Below are 18,878 nucleotides of genomic sequence, written 5' to 3'. Positions count from 1 at the left end.
TTCTCTAGGAACTTATATGTGACCAAATTGATGTGTGCCCAGATTTGCCCTTTTTTTCAGTTTGGCCCCAAATATCCAGAATCTGTGAGGTGTTCACCAACCCTTTTGTTCTCAGTCAGCTTGTGCTGTATGACAGACTCCCCCCAACGCTGGTCGTATGCAAGCAACAGCATTTACGTTTCTCATCATCTGGGTCGGCCAGTCTTGGCAGAGCAGCTCTGCTTCATGTGGCATCCCGACACCCAGGGCAGGGGAGCAGGTGAAAGCGGTGAGGCCCGCCGGCGCTCGGCACTGCACTGCCCACATCCACCCGTGCTCTGTGAGTGGGAGCCAGGCACGTGGCCAACGCCACAGCAACGCGCTGGCCAGTGTCCACTGTGTCTACACCGGTAGTTCTCAGTCTTAGCCCCGTGGGGGCTCCTGGGGCACCTGAGTCCCTGTCAGGGTGTCCACAAGGTTCTCTTTTTTCAACTATGTATTTGCATGAGGCCAAATTTTCTTCGTTTCCTTCAAGACGGGATACTGCAATGTATGTGGACTGCAGAAGCAGGAATGAGAATCCAGCTATCTTCTTTTAACCCAAAGAATAGAGGTAGATAAAACTGTTAATGCCATTCTTCTCATTACACTTTTTTGTTTCAGAAAATAATTTTTCAAAATAGTATTCACGTTGATAAGTAATGCTTTTGTTTTTATTTTAAAATGCATATTTTAAAAGTTTCAAGTTTTAATTTCCAGTATGGTAACTATCGATAGCTACAACCCAAGTAAAAATTACTAAGGATCCCCAATTAGAGTGAAAAAGTGTCCTGAGTCTAACACTTGCTGCAGGGGGAGGCCCAGCAAAGCTGTGGTGGGAGGAGCGGCCTGCAGAGGAGTGGGCAGCTGGGACCCCGTGCCCCTGCCACACCAGCCTGGCCTCTGCTGGCTGTGTACTGTCCAGAAGCAATTGCCAAAGACATACTCATAATGAGCTCTTTCATTTTTTTGACTTCAGGAATACTAGAGGAGAACCTGTTTGCTTCTCTTAGACTACTCCACTTAACACTCCAAAAAAATGAGGGACTTTCACAGTAACAGTTTCTTCATTTTGCTCAAGACAAATCTCCAGGACAGTTATATGGCATCTTTAGTTTAACCTTTCACTCATTTGATTTCTGAAGCCTAAAGTTATAGTTCATTTCTGCAGACTGAAATCTGGGTCATGGCCCCTATGGAAAGCTACACTGTAGGAGAGATGGACATGTCTGTGCTGGGAGCCGGGACTTCAGTCCCACTGATGAGGCTCCTTGATGTCAGCAGGTGCCACCGACACTGGACTGCAACTCCCTTCTGAGGCAGTTAGAGTGTGTGATGCCTCATGTTTATTTTTCTGCCAATGAAAGTGGCGGTGGGTGTGCATCTAATGTGGATGCTGCTGCAGTCTGCTTAGTTAGAGGAACTTCGTGTGGCACCAGCACCAGTGTCCACTCTCAAAATCCCTGACAAATTCCTCTTGGATTCTCAGCATAGACAGTCTCCAATACCTCCCCCAGGTTCTGATGGCCCCCCCCATCCCTAGTGCTTGCCCAAGGGGCTGCTGACCCCCTTGCCTCAGCTCCTCCCTGCCTGCCCACCAACGCGGCCACCGGCTTGCCTTCCGTTCACAGCTGTGGTATCTGCCTTGCTCTGCAGTCCATCCACTTGGCTCGCTCTGTCTTCAGAGCCCAAGTGCATGCCCCAGGAGTGAGGCGCAATTCCCTCGAGTGTGTCCCAGCGCTGGGGTCAGGCCCAGCTGTGGAGCAGTGCAGGGTGAATGTGGAGTGGGGGTCCTGCTCCACCACTACATCCAGGACCCCAGAAGTGACCTCTGGCTCTGTGTTGTCACTGGACACTAGACCCAAGTTGACAGGCCCCCGTCTGGAAGCTGCATCTCGCCATCCACAAATGGTGGCACCTACTCCAGTGGCTGTTCGATCAAGTTAGAGAAGGTGGAGCCTGTACCTGGCTGACAGGTGTTCAGCAATAAACAGTAATGACAGTGGCTCATTTTCAACTGTGGAATACTGCTGGGCCACAGTGACCTCTGAGGTCATTGGCTAGAAACCTCAGGGGAATAACTGGTAGCTTGAGAATACCAGAGAGAGCTTCTTAAGTCCATGCACGTGTGAGTGGCCTTGACATGCAAAACTAGCCAAGATACTTTCATCTGGGGGCAGTTAAACAGAAGGGATCAGTCTGAAGTCTGACATTCCTTTTGAAATGTCAAAGTTCCTTGTGAAACCTGCTTTGAGTTGCTCTGAGTGAAGAGCGGCACAAATGGGCTCCTGGATCCCTAGGGCAACCGTCTGAGCTTCCCCTTGCTGTGCTGTCCTGTGGGCAGTTGGGGCTGGGCCCTCCGGACTGGGTCGGCATCCAGTAGCAAGGCCAGCACAGGGGGTCCCTCCAGGCTTCAGGCTGTGGTGTGCCCAGGGTTCCTTTGATCCATCCTCACATTCTCAGCACCCCTCAGGCTCTAACATTCACATGACTGATTAATCACTCATTTTCTGTAGGGAAAACTGTACAGCAAGTATGTGCTAGGGCTAGTCTTTTGGAAATCAGGTGGTGGAAAGAACAATGAAGACAGCAGGCATGGATCTGGGTGTGGACCAGGCATGGGGTCTGGCATGAACCAGGCATGGACCGGGGCATGGACTCTCATCTGGACGTGGGTGTGGATCCAGACAATCCCAGAGTGGCTCTGGTGTGGAGTGAGCCATCTGAGCTGTGTTCTGCCCTCCTGGGCTCTGGTGTATGGGTGGGTGTCCAGACTCACGCAGTCAAACTGCAGGAATAGGGCTCAGGGCCCCCCTCCCGCCCAGTGCAATCCTAGGTCCCTTGGTGTGGATGACGATTCCTCCATGGTTGGAATCGTGCAGTGTGTATGTAGCCTTTTAAGATGACCTTTTTTCACTTAGTAATATGCATTTTCATTTCCTTTAAGTCTTTTCATAATTTGTTAACTCATTTCTTTTCAGCTCTGAATAATATTCCATTGTCTGAATGTGCCAATAGTTTATCCATTTACCTGCTAATGGGCATCTTGATGGCCTCCAAGTTTTGGCAATTATGACTAATGCTGCTGTAGACAAGGGTAAGGTTTTTGTGAGAATGTAAGTTTTGAACTTACTGAGACCTGAGTAAGAGGAAAGTCAAATTCAGGTTCCTTTTGTCTACTGCTATGTAACAAACCATCCCAAGCATACTGGCAAAAATAGTGACCATTGTATCACGCTATCGGTGAGCACCAAGGAGTGCAATTGCTGGATTGCATGGCACGAGACTGCTTTTAAGAAACTACCAAGTTGTCTTCCAAAGTGGCTGTACCATTTTGCATTCCCACCAGTGGTGCATGAATGTTCCTGTTGCTCCATAGCTCATTACATTTTAAAACGTCTTTAAAGAGCAGGATTTAAGTCAGAATTCCTCCCATCACTTGCATTGCACTTTCATTGTTTAGTCCCTGCATCCTTGGCTACGGTGCATGTGGCAATTTAAAACATAGCTCTAACGTTTTTTGACATGTCTTCCATCAAGAGCTGGGGCTGTGTCCTTTCCCTGGGGCCTGGCCTCTGTGACTACTTGGCCAGTGGAATATGGTGGAAGTGACACCTGCCAGTCCTGGGTGCAGGGCTCAAGGAACTGGCAGCTTCCTCTTCCCATCTCTTGTGTTTCAGCTGCCATGCGTGAGGAAGCCCAAGAGTTGAGGCAGAGGACACATGACAGGGCAGGCAGACCCACCGTAAAGTGAGTGAGTTTATCTTCAGATGCTTCCAGATCCCTAGTTGCTTCCCTGAATGCTGACTGTTGGGGTGCAGATGGTCTATTTCCACTGTGCCCTTGTGTATTTAGACCCTCAGCAACTGGGAACATAAGATGATCTCTATTTTTGGTACTTGGGGTCGTTTGTTACACAGCAGTGAATAAAAGGAAGCTGTGTGAGTCTGCATTTGATTTTTCCTCTTTCTTAGGTCTCTCATTTACCTGGGTAAAAGAAAGAAGGAAGCAGCCCTGGCTTTCTGCCCAACATCCCCTCTCTCCACATCTCTTAGGGGGCGGTGCACAGGCTGGACTGAGCTGAGCCACCTGCGGGCAGCAGCGGGTGAGCAGGACATGCAGCCTGTGCAGTCAAACAGCAAAGACTGGGACCACAGAGGCCTGCACACAGCGACCCTGGGGACAGGCTGGCGTCCCAAAAGGGTTGCTGCAGACAGGTTTCCATGTGAAGCGGGGGTGGCGACTGGAATGGGGATCACTGAGTCACACCTGTCACAGTCAGGAGGCCTAGGAGCACCTGCACTTGATCAACCACAAACACACACACACACACACACACACACACACACACACACACACACACACACACACACACACACACACACACACCCCTACAAAACCCACCACTACTTATAATGTAAGCAAAGGGATTTTAGTACAAATATACCATGACTTACACATTCAAGTACTGTGTGCTTCAGAATAGCCAACTATGGCCATTCCAATGATGCTGCTTCTTGATGGAAACATTTAGGGGGCTCCTATTTTGGCATTTTCCTTAGGAATTTCCTGAGCCATCCAAGAAAAGTGTGACTCAATGCTCAGATCTTGGCAAAAACTTCGTGCCCAGCTCAGGAATCACACATCATTCTTGAGTCTTGAGTCTGGCCCCAACCACTTTCGACTGAAGAAATTGGGACCTCCTTCATGGTGCAGCACCATCTACATGGATTACACCACAGGCTTCCAGTGATGCCATCTGCACCCAGTCCTTATCCCCAGCCCCCAGGAAGGGAGTCCCCAAGTGGGCGTGGCTGGCTGGCAATGCTGAAGGAGCCCAGAGGTGGGGTGCTCTGGGCTTGGTCCGGCATGGACCCTGCACTGTGGGGGCTTTGCTGCAATGTGGGCTGGGACACATAGATGCCAGTCCCTGGCAGGGGTGGGTTTCCTCCGTCATTTAGGCCATATGCACCCATCCCTGGAGCAGGAGTAGAGCTAATCCCACCACAGACATTTAGCAGCAACACAAGAACCATCAGGACTTGTGAAGAGGAAGGGAGAAGGGAGGATGTGGTCAGCCCTGCCGTCTGAGCTGGGGCTCAGCACGTGAACGTCAGTGATGCAGGCATTGGGCAGCATGTGTTTAGCCAGGTTGGGCGCTTCATACCAAGGCTCCCCAGGCATGGAGGCCATTCTGTCTGCGTAGTGGCAGCGCAGATGAGATTCAGGGTGTCTGCATATTCATGCTTTGGGAGCCCCTTGACACTTCCTGCCCTGCAGTGGTGTCACTTGAGGTGTTGGAATAAGAGGCTCAGCTCAGGGATGAGTGAGGACACAACCAGCATTTCTGTGATTGTCAAAGGCTTCGTGGTGCTCCTGCCCCGTGTGCACAGGGTCACCGGGCACAGTGCAGGAGGGCTGTGTCCACACGCGATGTACATGGCAGTCTGCATTGAGGAGTCTGCAAACTTGGCTCTGGACCTTATCTGAGAGTGTGGGCTCTCCTGTGGTTTCAGCCAGCCCAGGAACTGTGGCGTGGTGGTGCCTGCCTGCCTGGGGAGGCTCCACAGCACTGCGTGACCTTGGTTCCTGCTCCTGGGTGGCCTGCTCACACCTGGTCCTGTGCAATGTGATTGTTATAAAGTCTGTGCCTCCAAACCCTTGGGGTAGTCAGGCCCCATGAATAAACAATTCTCTCTGAGAGGTCCATAGAAGCATCTCCTGTAAGGAGATTTGGGTTCTGCATGTTACATGTTGGGTAAGCCAAGAAGCCTCTGACTTCTTGTCACTCCTTGGACAGAACCCTGAGGGCCAGCTACCTGGCCCACAGTGTCTGTGTGTTGTGTGTGTCCGTCATGTGTGTTGGTGTGTGTGTGGTGATGTGTGTCTCTATGCATCTGTTTGTATTTCTGTGTGTCTTTCTGTGTCCATGTGTGTCCCTGTCTCTATGTGTAGGTGATTTGTGTCTACTCTCTGCTTGTGGTATGTATATCCCTGTGTGTACGTGTAGTTGGTGTGTATGTGTGTCTCTGTGTGTGTCTGTGTTTCCTTGTGTGTAGCAAGCTTTCCCTCTGTCACTCCAGTGACAGCCCTAGGCTAGAGGGGAAGAGGCAATGAGAAAAGAGAAGGAGCACTAGTCAGGGCTATCAGCTCCAGCAGACAACTCCTAAAATGCCAAACAGAGAAAAGTAGGCAGTGTGTTTGCTTACCTGTTCATGTTCTGAGGGAGAAACCTGTTTTGGTACTTGGCTGCTTTTGTAGAGTTGAATCTGGAATGGGTACAGCCGGTGGAGGTTGCCCAACTTTCAGAGAGGGGTCTGACCTTTCACTCAGAGCCTCTTTTCTTCGTTTCTTGACGGCTCTCCTGCAGCTCTTGGGGCGAGCAGGGCCCCTCCTCCTGGTCCCGCTGGCCACTCTGGGGGGTGGCCAGCAGATGACGTCTGTGGGCGTGGCTGAGCTGGGCCCCTGCCCTGGCCTGCACACAGCTCCCTTACTCTGAAGACTGCACGCCTGCCATTCACCACGCAGTGCTGTCAGTCTGGACGTACAGCTTCACTCTTGGAGGTGAGAGCTCCCCTATTCTGGGAGGTAGGCAGGGTTTAATAAGGCTGTGCTGGATTGCTGCTTTACAGAGCAGGGAAGTCAGTCTGAGGGCGAGTGTGCACAGGTGTGCAAGACTGAGCAGGTGGTGTGAGCACGTGGCACTCTCTGCCACCCCAAGCTTTTTCAGAGTCTACAGAGCGGCTCACTGGGAGGCAGGATCCAGGATAATGTGGGTCCCCACCGTGGATTGGGGGGCGTGGGGGCCCTGGGGAGTAGAGTTTGGAAATGTTCAGGCAGCAAACGTTCTGCTTGGACCGCAGGGTGGCATGAGCTCCCACGCCGGCTGCACACACGTGAGCACTGGTCAGGCGTTTCTGTGGAATGGAATGCATGGGGGGAGAGCACTAAATCCCTCAGAGCTGCTTCTCCTCCCCCTGGCCATACACGGATTTAATGTCCCCAGCACTTTCCAAGGACTTGGATCTCAAGCACAGGCGTCCTAACGTGTGCATGTTTTTGGGTTTACACACCAGGGCCTGTGCCAGGGGCTCAGGCTCAGAATGGGCTGGCATCCCACACACAGGGCCTGGCTGCTCGTGAAGCCCCCCAGGTGACCTCTGAGCCCTGACGTAGGGGATGTGACAACTCCACAATGTGTAATGATTCTGAGGAAAAGCAAACAGGAGGTTGTTCACAGGTGTGGGCAGCTGCTATCTCCCAGCACAAGGCAGTCACTGTAACCTAACAACAGGAAATGCCATCCCTGAGGGGACAGACATGGCATCTGCTGTCCAGGCCCCTGAGACTGGCCTGCCAGGGTTGGGGGGGGGGGGGCCTGAATAGCTTAAAAGCATCTGGCATACTAACTCCCACATTAACTGTTAGTGAGGATTAAATCTTGTTAAAAACAGCAGAGATGAAAGCTACTCGGTAAGCTGTAAAGAACTGCACAAAAACTGCTTGTTTATTGCAAATTTAGTTTACAAACACTTGAACACATCAGGTGTAAAGTGAGAGTGACTTAGGAACATAGGTTCCTAAAAGTATTATCACACTGATGAAAAGCAAATGCTGATACTGTTCTTGTTCTTTGAGAAGGCCACAAGCCCTGTGGGGTTAGCTGAAGTCCCCACATCAGGGACTGTGGGGGAGAGAGCGGCTTAGCAGCACCCACAGCTGCAACACTTGGGAAAGGTTTCCATTCGGAGGCCAAGTGGTCATGTGTGCATTATGGAAAGATCCCTGTGATTGGGTGGTGCTGAGCAGCTAGGGAGCTCCAGAAAGCCACATTAAAGTCCCATCCACCAAGAGGTGGCTGCACTGCCAGAGTGGTGGGGGCGAGGCGTCTGCAGGGTGAGGGTAGTTACCAGGGGAGGCTCCCAGGTTGTGCTGGGTGCACTGGAAGGATGGTAGGACCAGTCTCAGGGCCCTGAGGAAGGGCAAGGAGTGGCCTCAGCCAGCTTGGGGGTGTTTGGGCATCTTTGAGACATCAAGGGAGAGGAGGGCAGCTGGACACAGTGATCTATGCCACAGAGGGGATCTTGAGGGGGGTCATATGTGCATGGGTGAGATGGAAGCCCCTTGGGAGAGGGGAGAGAAGGGCCTTTACGGGGCAGGGGAGACTGCTACGGAGACTTCCTGAGGGGCGGGAAAAGGGAAGGACGACGCAGAGGTGGACTGGAGAGGAGGGATGAGCAGTGTACGACTCGGCGACTTCCCACCTTCCCTATGTACTGGAAACACAAGAAGAGACCCCACGGATCAGGTCTCTCTGGGTAGTTCCCTGGGCAATGCACATACTTGCGGGTTGCATTTTCCGGAGTTTTGATTGAAGGTTTTGTTTGCAACTGTGCTGCCTGGCTGGGCGCAGAGGCCCTTCTGTGGGCTTCCGTGACCCTGTCACACACTCAGGAGTGGGCTGTCGCGGCTAGGGTGCAGGCCTGGGTTCAGGGTCAGACCGACGGCGAGGTGGGGCACCCCCATGGTCCCGGCGCGGCTACCACTGCCCAACGCGCACAAACGGCAGGCGCACTCCGCAGGGATGCGAGTCAATACACGCCTGCGCCGGTTCCTCTTCGGGGACGGTTTGCACGGTGGGCAAAAGCCAATCACACAGCAGCACAGAATTACGCGGGGCAGCCCGGAATGCGGTGGAAGGCGTGGCCTCCCCGCGGGCCAGGGGTGCAGGGCGGCCGGGTTCCTGGAACATAGTCCACCGGGCGTCCCACACAGCCTCCCCGCCCCAGGCTCCTGTGCACAGCTCCGGTGGCTCGGCGGAGACAAGTCTAAAAGGGATTACAGGTCATGCTGTTTGGCTGAACTATTCAGAAGCTTTTAACCAAATATACAACTTGCAACACCCATCTGAAGTAATAAGCGGTCAGACTGAGCGGTCTGCAATGGGCTGGGGGCTCAGCCGCACTCTGCTGCCCAGGGGGAAACACGGCCTTCCGCAGGGCAGGCTGAGGAGTAGGCCGACCCCTGGCTGGCTCTCACGGGCCTGCCCGCCCTGGGCTGCGTCTGCCCCTTCCCCGGGGATCCTCGACTGGAAGGTTCACTGCAGACACGCTCCCTCGGACACAGCCACGCCTCTTAGCGCGCAGCCACGCCCCTTCACGCACACGCCTCTAGGGTACCGCCGAGCCCCGGGACGCAGCCACGCCCCTAGCCACCGGGGCGGCGGACTCGAGCACGCGGACGCCAGGCGCTGAGTGAAGCCGTGGGACTGGGCGGAGGGCAGCCCGGGACTCCGGTGTTGTGTCTGGGCTGCAGACTGCCCACAAGAGCAGAGAGAGCCATTTCTTCTTAGTAGCAGTTTTCACAGCAGCCAGTGTGCTTTCCGCTTCTCTTTTCATTACTGTGTTACGTCCAACGATGAAAGAACTTGAAGACAAGTGTTCTCAGCATTTACGTGGAGCGTGTTCACGCTATGCGTCTTGCCGCTGCTGACGTGTGCACGCTGAGCCAGCATGACGGCTTTACTCCGGACCTCGGCCTGTCCAGGCGTCGGGCCCGAAGAGGGCTGCAGACTCGGAGCGGAGGTTCCTGGCCTCACACTTCCGCCTGGGCTCTGCGCCTCAGGGCCAGCGAACCCCACCATGCCCGCAAGTGCAGCGTCCGCGCTTCTGCTGTGGGAGCCGTCAGGGGCACCCAGGCCCGTCGGGAGCCCCCGGGGGCAAGCTCTCACTGGGCCCCCTTTCTTAGGCCTCATTTGTCGGGCCATCCCTTCAGGCCTGAGTGGTCCACAACTATAGGGACCAAGTGGGAAGGGGCTCCTGGCACGACCCCCAGACCTCCCCAGCTCGACCCTGTGCAGGGTTCCCAAGGCACGAATTCTACTTAAGGGTTGTAATTAGGAAGGAAGAAGAAAAGCTATAGAAGTAGCAGACGGAAGAAAACATGGGAGGATTGATTATTTCTTTGACATATCTTCTTGTAGAGTAACATAAGCATGTATAGGTTTTAAGCTACTAATTAAATTGTGTACACACATTAACATAATAGGAATACAGCTACATAACCAAAGCAGACGTACAATTACCAGCCATCTCCAGTGAGGGTCTTTCTTTTTTATCCATTCTATTACTCTGTGTATTTTGATTGGTGCATTCAGTCCATTTACATGTAGGGTGATTATTGAGAGATATTTACTTATTGCCATTGCAGGCTTTAGATTCGTGGTTACCAAAGGTTCAAGGTTAGCTTCTTTACTATCTTACCCTCTAACTTAACTCGCTTATTAAGGTATTGTAAGCACAGTTTGATGATTCTTTCCCTCTGTTCTTGTTTCTCCTCCAATCTTTATATGTTAGGTGTTTTATTCTGTGTTTTTTTGCATTTCCTTTGACTCCTTTTGTGAGTAGTTGATTTTATTTTTTGGCCTTTAGTTAGTATTTGGTTGGTCTGCTTTCTTTGCTGTGATTTTATTTTCTCTGGCAACATCTATTTAGCCTTAGGAGTGCTTCCATCTAGAGCAGTCCCTCTAAAATACCCTGTAGAGTTGGTTTGTGGGAGGCAAATTCCCTTAACTTTTGCTTGTCTGGGAACTGTTTAATCCCTCCTTCATATTTAAATGATAATCATGCTGGATACAGTATTCTTGGTTCAAGGCCCTTCTGTTTCATTGCATTAAATATATCATACCATTCTCTTCTGGCCTGTAAGGTTTCTGTTGAGAAGACTGATGACAGCCGCGGTGGGTTGTCCTTTGTAGGTGACCTTTTTCCTCTCTCTGGCTGCCTTTAATACTCTGTCCTTGTCCTTGATCTTTGCCATTTTAATTATTATGTGTCTCGGTGTTGTCCTCCTTGGGTCCCTTCTGTTGGGAGTTCTGTGGGCTTTCATGGTCTGAGAGACTATTTCCTCCCCCAGTTTGGGGAAGTTTTCAGCAATTATTTCTTCAAAAACACTTTCTATCCCTTTTTCTGTCTCTTCTTCTTCTGGTACTCCATGATGTAAATATAGTTCCATTTGGATTGGTCACACAGTTCTCTTAATATTCTTTCATTCCTGGATGTCATTTTATCTCTCTCTGCATCAGCTTGTCTGCCTTCCTGTTCTCTGATTTCCATTAATGGCCTCTTGCACCTCATCCAGTGTGCTCTTAAGTCCTTCCAGAGATTGTTTAATTTCTGTATTCTCCCTCTGTACTTGCTCCTTTAGCTCTTGAATATTTCTCTGAAGATCCATCAGCATGGTTATGACCTTTATTTTGAATTCCTTTTCAGAGAGATTGGCTAAGTCTGTCTCCCCAGGCCCTCTCTTGGGGGTTGTCTGGGTATTTTTGAACTGGACCAAATTCTTCTGCCTTTTCATGGTGATAGAGGGGGCTATAGGCAGGTAGCATGTGTGTCAGCTGGGAGAAGAAAGTCCTTTCCTGCTTGCTGGTCGCCTTGCCCTTCTCCACTGCCTGTGTCAGTTACCTGCACTCCTGGAGCAGCCTCCGGGTTAATCCCATAAGCTGCTATGGGCGAGGTCTCCATCAAAGTAGCGCAGAGCCCTGCAGGGAGTAGCAGGTGTGCCGGGTGTGCTCTCCTGTGAAAGCCGCTCACCCACTAAGCAGCTGTGTGCTGGCTGCAGCCTTTGGGTCTAGCCATGGGCTCAGGCAGGCCACACTTGGACCCCTCTGGCGCTGCCGCCACTGGCTTGTATGGCCACTGTCCCCCTACTGGGCCACTGTGTCAGGGTCCATGCCAGTTGGAATGACTGGCAGGCTGCTTATCACTGTGAGGGGCTTCAGAGCTGCGCTGCCGCCCAGAAGGTTTGGATGCCTAGAGTTCCCCGGGATTCCCAGGTGCTGGGCTGAGTGGGATGGGATGACTTTGTCCAGCTGTGAGGCCCCTGTCCCTTTAAGACTTGCAAAAAGCACTCGCTTTTCTTTTGTCCCAGGGGTACCAGTTGCAGGGATCCACTCACAGGTTTTGCTTTTCTGTTTCTCTAATATCCATCACACTGTGCACCGTGTGTCTGCGCTCCCAGTGCAGACTACCAGAGCTGGTTGTTTAGCAGCCCTTGGCCTTCACTCCCTCCCTGCTCTGACTCCTTTCTTCCCACGGGGGAGCTGGGGTAGGGGAGCGCTTGGTTCCTGCCGGGCCACGGCTTATATCTTACCCACTTCGTGTGATGCTGACTTCTTGCAGATGTAGATGTAGCCTGGCTGTTGTTCTGTATCCACTGCTGCCTCTTTTAGGAATATTTGTATTTGCTGTATTTTCAAAAATATATATGATTTTGGGAGGAGATTTCTGCTGAACTACTCACACCACCAACTTGGCTCCTCCTTTTTCTTTGTCGGAATTTACTTTTGTGTATGGGGTTAGACAATGATCCAGTTTCATTCTCTTGCATGTAGCTGTCCAGTTCTGCCAACACCAGCTGTTGAAGAGGCTGTCATTTCTCCATTGTATGTCCATGGCTCCTTTATCCTATATTAGTTGACCATATATGTTTGGGTTAATGTCTGGAGTCTCTATATTCTGCTCCACTGGTCTGTGGCTCTGTTCTTGTGCCAATATCAAATTGTCTTGATTACTGTGGCTTTGTAGTAGAGCTTGAAGTTGGGGAGTGAGATCCCTCCCCGCACTTCCTTCTTCCTTCTCAGGACTGCTTTGGCTATTCGGGGTCTTTGGTGTTTCCATATGAAGTTTTGAACTGTTTATTCCAGTTCATTGAAGAATGCTGTTGGTAATTTGATAGGGATTGTATTGATCTGTAGATTGCTTTATGCAGGATGGCCATTTTGACAATATTAATTCTTCCCAGCCAAGAGCAAGGCATGAGTTGCCATTTGTTAGTGTCCTCTTTAATTTGTCTTAAGGTGTCTTGGACTTTTCAGGGTATAGGTCTCTCACTTCCTTGGCTAGGTTTATTCCCAGGTATTTTATTCTTTTTGATGCAATTGTGAATGGAATTGTTTTCCTGATTTCCCTTTCTGTTAGTTCATTGTTAGTGTATAGGAAAGCCACAGATTTCTGTGTATTAATTCTGTATCCTGCAACTTTGTAAAATTCAGACATTAGTTTTAGGAGTTTTGGAGTGGAGTCTTTAGGGATTTTTACATACAATATCATGTCATCTGCAAATAGTGACAGTTTGACTTCTTCTTTACCAATCTAGATTGCTTGCATTTCTTTGTTTTGTCTGATTGCCGTGGCTAGGACCTCCAGTACTATGTTGAATAACAGTGGGGAGAGAGGGCAATCTGTGAGGAAAAGCTTTCAGCTTCTTGCTGCTCAGTATGATGTTGGCCATGGGTTTATCATATATGGCCTTTATTATGTTGAGGTACTTGCCCTCTGTTCCCATTTTGCTGAGAGTTTTTATCATGAATGGGTGTTGAATTTTGTCGAATGCTTTTTCAGCATCTATGGAGATGATCATGTGGTTTTTGTCCTTCTTTTTGTTGATGTGCTGGATGATGTTGATGGATTTTCGAATGTTGTACCATCCTTGCATCCCTGGGATGAATCCCACTTGGTCACAGTGTATCATGATTTTGATATATTTTTGAATTCAGTCTGCTAATATTTTGTTGAGTATTTTTGCATCTGTGTTCATCAGGGATATTGGTCTGTAATTTTCTTTTTTGGTGGGGTCTTTCCTGGTTTTGGTATTATGGTGATGCTGGCTTCATAGAATGAGTTTGGGAGTATTCCCACCTCTTCTATTTTTGGGAAAACTTTAAGGAGAATGGGTATTATGTCTTCTCTGTATGTCTGATAAAATTCTGAGGTAAATCCATCTGGCCTGGGGGTTTTGTTCTTGGGTAGTTTTTTGATTACCTCTTCTATTTCTTTGCTGGTAATTGGTTTGTTTTAATTTTGTGTTTCTTTTTTGGTCAGTCTTGGAAGGTTGTGTTTTTCTAGGAAGTGTGCATTTCTTCTAGATTTTCCAGCTTGCCAGCATAGAGATTTTCATAGTGTTCTCTAGTAATACTTTGTATTTCTGTGGGGTCCATCATGATTTTTCCTTTCTCATTTCTGATTCTGTTGATGTGTGTTGATTCTCTTTTTCTCTTAATAAGACTGGATAAAGGCTTAGCTATTTTGTTTATTTTCTCAAAGAACCAGCTCTTGGTTTCATTGATTTTTTCTATTGTTTTATTCTTCTCAATTTTATTTATTTCTTCTCTGATCTTTATTATGTCCCTCATGCTGCTGTCTTTAGGCCTCATTTGTTCTTCTTTTTCCAATTTAGATAAATGTGACTTTAGACTATTCATTTGGGTTTGTTCTTCCTTCTTTAAATATGCCTAGATCGGTATATACTTTCCTCTTAAGACTGCTTTTGCTGCGTTCCGCAGAAGTTGGGGCTTTGTGTTGTTGTTGTCATTTGTTTCCATATATTGCTGGATCTCTGTTTTAATTTGGTCGTTGATTCATTGATTATTTAGGAGCATGTTGTTAAGCCTCCATGTGTTTGTGAGCTTTTTGGTTTCTTTGTATAATTTATTTCTAGTTTTATGCCTTTGTGGTCTGCGAAGTTGGTTGGTAGAATTTCAATCTTTTTGAATTTACTGAGTCTCTTTTTGTGGCCTAGTATGTGGTCTATTCTGGAGAATGTTCCATGTGCACTTGAGAACAATGTGTATCCTCTGGTTTTGCATGTAGAGTTCTGTAGATGTCTATTAGGTCCATCTGTTCTGGTGTGTTGTTCAGTGCCTTTTTGTCCTTACTTATTTTCTGTCTGGTGGATCTGTCCTTTGGAGTGAGTGTTGTGTTGAAGTCTCCTAAAATGAATGCATTATATTCTATTTCCTCCATTAATTCTATTAGTATTTGTTTCACATATGTTGGTGCTCCTGTATTGGGTGCATATATATATTTATAATGGTTATATCCTCTTTTTGGGCTGACCCCTTTGTCAGTATGTAATGTCCTTCTTTGTCTATTGTCACTTTCTTTGTTTTGAAGTCTATTTTGTCTGATACTAGTACTGCAGCATCTGTTTTTTCTCCTTGTTTGCATGAAATATCTTTTTCCATCCCTTGACTTTTAGTCTGTGTATGTCCTTGGGTTTGAGGTGTGTTTCTTGTAAGCAGAATATAGATGGGTCTTGCTTTTTATCCATTCTGTTACTCTGTGTCTTTTTACTTGGTGCATTTAATCCATTTACATTTAAGGTGATTATGAAAGATATGTACTTATTGCCATTTCAGGTTTTAGATTCGTGGTTACCAAAGGTCCAAAGTTTGCTTCTTTACTATCTACCTGTCTAACATAACTCACCTATTTAGCTAGTATAAACACATTCTGATGATTCTTTGTTTCTCTCCCTTCTTATTCCTCCTCCTCCATCCTTTATATGTTAGGTGTTTTATTCTGTGCTCTTTTTTGTTTCCTTTGGCTGCTTTTGTGAATAGTTGATTTTATTTTTTGCCTTTAGTTAGTATTTGGTTGGTGTGCTTTCTTTCCTGTGATTTTATTTTCTCTGCTTACATCTATTTAGCCTTAGGAGTGTTTCCAACTAGAGCAGTCCCTCTAAAATACCCTGTAGAGGTGTTTGTGGGAGACAAATTCGCTCAACTTTTGCTTGTCTCATAATTGTTTAGTCCCTCCTTCATATTTAAATGAGAATCGTGCTGGATACAGTATCCTTGGATCAAGGCCCTTCTGTTTCATTGCATTAAATATATCATGCCTTTCTCTTCTGGCCTGTAAGGTTTCTGTTGAGAAGTCTGATGATAGCCTGATGGGTTGTCCTTTGTAGGTGACCTTTTTTCTCTCTGGCTTCCTTTAATACTCTGTCCTTGTCCTTGATCTTTGCCATTTTAATTATTATGTATCTTGGTCTTGTCCGCCTTTGGTCCCTTCTGTTGGAGGTTCTGTTGGCTTCCGTGGTCTGAGAGACTATTTCCTCCCCCATTTTGAGGAAGTTTTCAGCAATTATTTCTTCAAATACACTTCCTATCCCTTTGTCTGTCTCTTCTTCTTCTGGTACCCCTATGATGCAAATATTTTTCCATTTGGATTGGTCCCACTGTTCTCTTAATATTCTCTCATTCCTGGAGATCCTTTTATCTCTTTCTGTGTCAGCCTCTATGCGTTCTTATTCTCTGGTTTCTATTCTATTAATGGCCTCTTGCGCCTCATCCAGTGTGCTCTTATGTTCTTCCAGATATTGTTTTATTTCTGTATTCTCACTCCCAACTTTATCCTTTAGATCTTGCATATTTCTCTGCAGGTCCTTAACCATGGTTATGATCTTTATTTTGAATTCTTTTTCAGGAAGATTGGTTTAATCTATCTAATTAAGCATCCCCAGGCTTCTTCTCAGGGGATGTCTGTGTCTTCCGGTCTGGATGAATTGTGTCAGCACTGAATCATCTTGAAAGTAGATTTTTTCCCCGTTTAGCCTCCAGATGAGAACAGAGGCTGATGATGCCTTGAGACTATAAGAAGAGAACCCAGCTAACTCAGTCCCATCTTAGTTTCCCATAAAAACTCTAAGATTATAGGGGTGTGTTTTCTTAAGATACTAATTTTGTGGTACTTTGTTATGTAGCAATAGAAAACTCATACCTCAGGTAAGTTTGACATAATGATTTGGGGCAATTAAGAATAGAGTATTTGCTTGACTGCAGGATCCCAGCTGGAAAGGGGTGTGAAGACACAAGTGTTTTGCTGACATGGAAGCAGGGAAGCTCCCTGCCAGTGAGGGGATCACATAACTGAGAGCCAGGAGTGGGAAGCATCATCACTGTAGATGTTAAAGGCGAAAACAACAAGTGTAGACAGAGAGACCTGAACAAAGATTTGACCAAAAGAGAGAGAAGATCTGAACAAAAATTAAAGTTCGAATCTTCAAAGAATGAGGCGATGTCACCAGGGAGATAGTGGATAGTTGTAGTATCAAGGGGCAGAGGGCATGTTCTAAAGCAGCTGGGGACTTGAGCAGGGCGAGGGGAGCAGTGTAGAGCAGGGAGTTCACCTCAAACTCTTTGCAGGACTAATTACATAATTTAATTATATAACTTGTGATATGTAAACTATATAATTTGCACTGGGGCCCAGGGCAAAATGAAAATGTGGGGCTTCTTGTCCAAAAAGCAGGAAAAAAGTGCTGGTAACAGTATTCAAATATGAAGCTTTTCCTTTCTTCCACAGTCTCTCTCTTGATTTATCAGGGTGTTTCAAAATTGCTCCTTAGTGTCACTATTCTAAGTAAAAAAAAAATTAAAAATCTACCTTATAGCATGGATTTTATCATACGTCTTTATGTTATTGCACAACATCAGTTTAAAATGTTAATATGAGAGTATTTAACTTAATTAACAGGTGGAATAATTTAAGTCCTACAATTTGTATTTACATCTCATATGGGCATGTGGATTTTGTTCTGACCAGACAATGGAAACATTGTTGAAACTAACACAAATATCTTTATTTCACTTTCTGATACAAGCACATTCTACCAACACTCTCTGCCTTCCCCTTACTTCTGAATGAGTCATCATTTTCCACATGCTCGGTGGGTTAAAGCAGGGAAATGAGAGCAGTAAGGAAGCAGTGAGACTTGCTCGGTCATTTGGGTTTCTTGAAATGCTATAACCTTTCTGTATTTGAAGTGAATTCTGGTTATACCAAAAGGGTGGCTTCTCAGGCTCACAGCACCCACTCAGTCGCAGACACAACACACTTACCTTGCACTTGCTTTGCACCCCCACACATGTCGGGTCCTCCAGAATCTGTGCTCACAGGCACTGTGAGCCTCGATGTGAACCAGGAGCAATGCGAGGTTGATCCACTGATTGCAGCAGCCCTACCCACAGCACACACATTGCTTCTCAATGTTGCAAATTATGCTAAACTAAAACTCACAGTGGTTGTCAATTTCATAGCATCCTTACAGCAATCATGAATCAAATGAACCAAAAGTCATTTCTGGAGTTGTGGGAAGCTGGCAAATAAATAAAAAAAATAAAATGGTAATGGTTATAAATTTAATACAAAAAGTAGGACAACATAGCCTTTCAAGTACAGTAATTTTTCTCAATTTTAGAAATGCTATGAAGATTTTCTCATTTCATACTAACTAAAGGCAAAAAATAAAATCAACTACCCACAAAAGCAGGCAAAGGAAACACAAAAGAGCACAGAATAAACCACCGAACATAAAAAGAATGGAGGAGGAGGAATAAGAAGGGAGAGAAATAAAGAAACATCACAGAGTCTTTATAATAGCTCAATAAGCAAGTAAAGTTAGACAGTAAGATAGTACAGAAGCTAACCTTGAACCTTTGGTAACCACGAATCTAAAGTCTGCAATGGCAATAAGTACATATCTTTCAATAATCACCCTAAATGTAAATGGACTGAATGCACCAATCAAAAGACGCCGAGTAGCAGAAAGGATAAAAAAAGCAAGACCCATCTATATGCTGCTTACAAGAAACTCACCTCAAGCCCAAAGACATGCACAGACTAAAAGTCAAGGGATCGAAAAAGATATTTCATGCAAACAAGAAGGAGAAAAAAACGTGTTGCAGTACTAGTATCAGACAAAATAGACTTCAAAACAAAGAAAGTAACAAGGGATAAAGAAGGACATTACATAATGATAAATGGCTCAGCCCAACAAGAGGGTATAACCATTACAAATATATATGCACCCAATACAGGTGCACCAGCATATGTGAAACAAATACTAACAGAACTAAAGGAGAAAATAGAATGCAATGCATTCATTTTAGGAGACTTCAACACACCACTCATCTAGTGGATAATGACATATCCACTAGACAGAAAATAAGTAAGGACACAGAGGCACTGAACAACACAGTAGAACAGATGGACCTAATAGACATATACAGAACTCTA

General features: G+C 47.0%; 1 protein-coding gene across 6 annotated transcripts in view; it reads left to right on the top strand.

Annotated features, from left to right (window-relative positions):
* The first annotated feature begins 6,449 nt into the window (after window positions 1-6,449).
* Window positions 6,450-18,878, top strand: part of OCA2 (OCA2 melanosomal transmembrane protein) — a 385,751-nt gene continuing 373,322 nt past the window's right edge. For 5 of the 6 annotated variants that reach the window (XM_073227087.1, XM_073227082.1, XM_073227084.1 and 2 more), the window contains exon 1: window positions 6,450-6,582. The gene's annotated coding sequence lies outside the window, so the exon portion shown is untranslated. The remainder of the gene's footprint in view (window positions 6,583-18,878) is intronic. The other variant, XM_037016526.2, reaches the window with a different exon arrangement.

The sequence above is a fragment of the Manis javanica genome, chromosome 18 (genome assembly GCF_040802235.1).
Source record: "Manis javanica isolate MJ-LG chromosome 18, MJ_LKY, whole genome shotgun sequence".
Lineage (NCBI taxonomy): Eukaryota > Metazoa > Chordata > Mammalia > Pholidota > Manidae > Manis > Manis javanica.
This window is presented reverse-complemented; position numbering and strand designations above follow the sequence as displayed.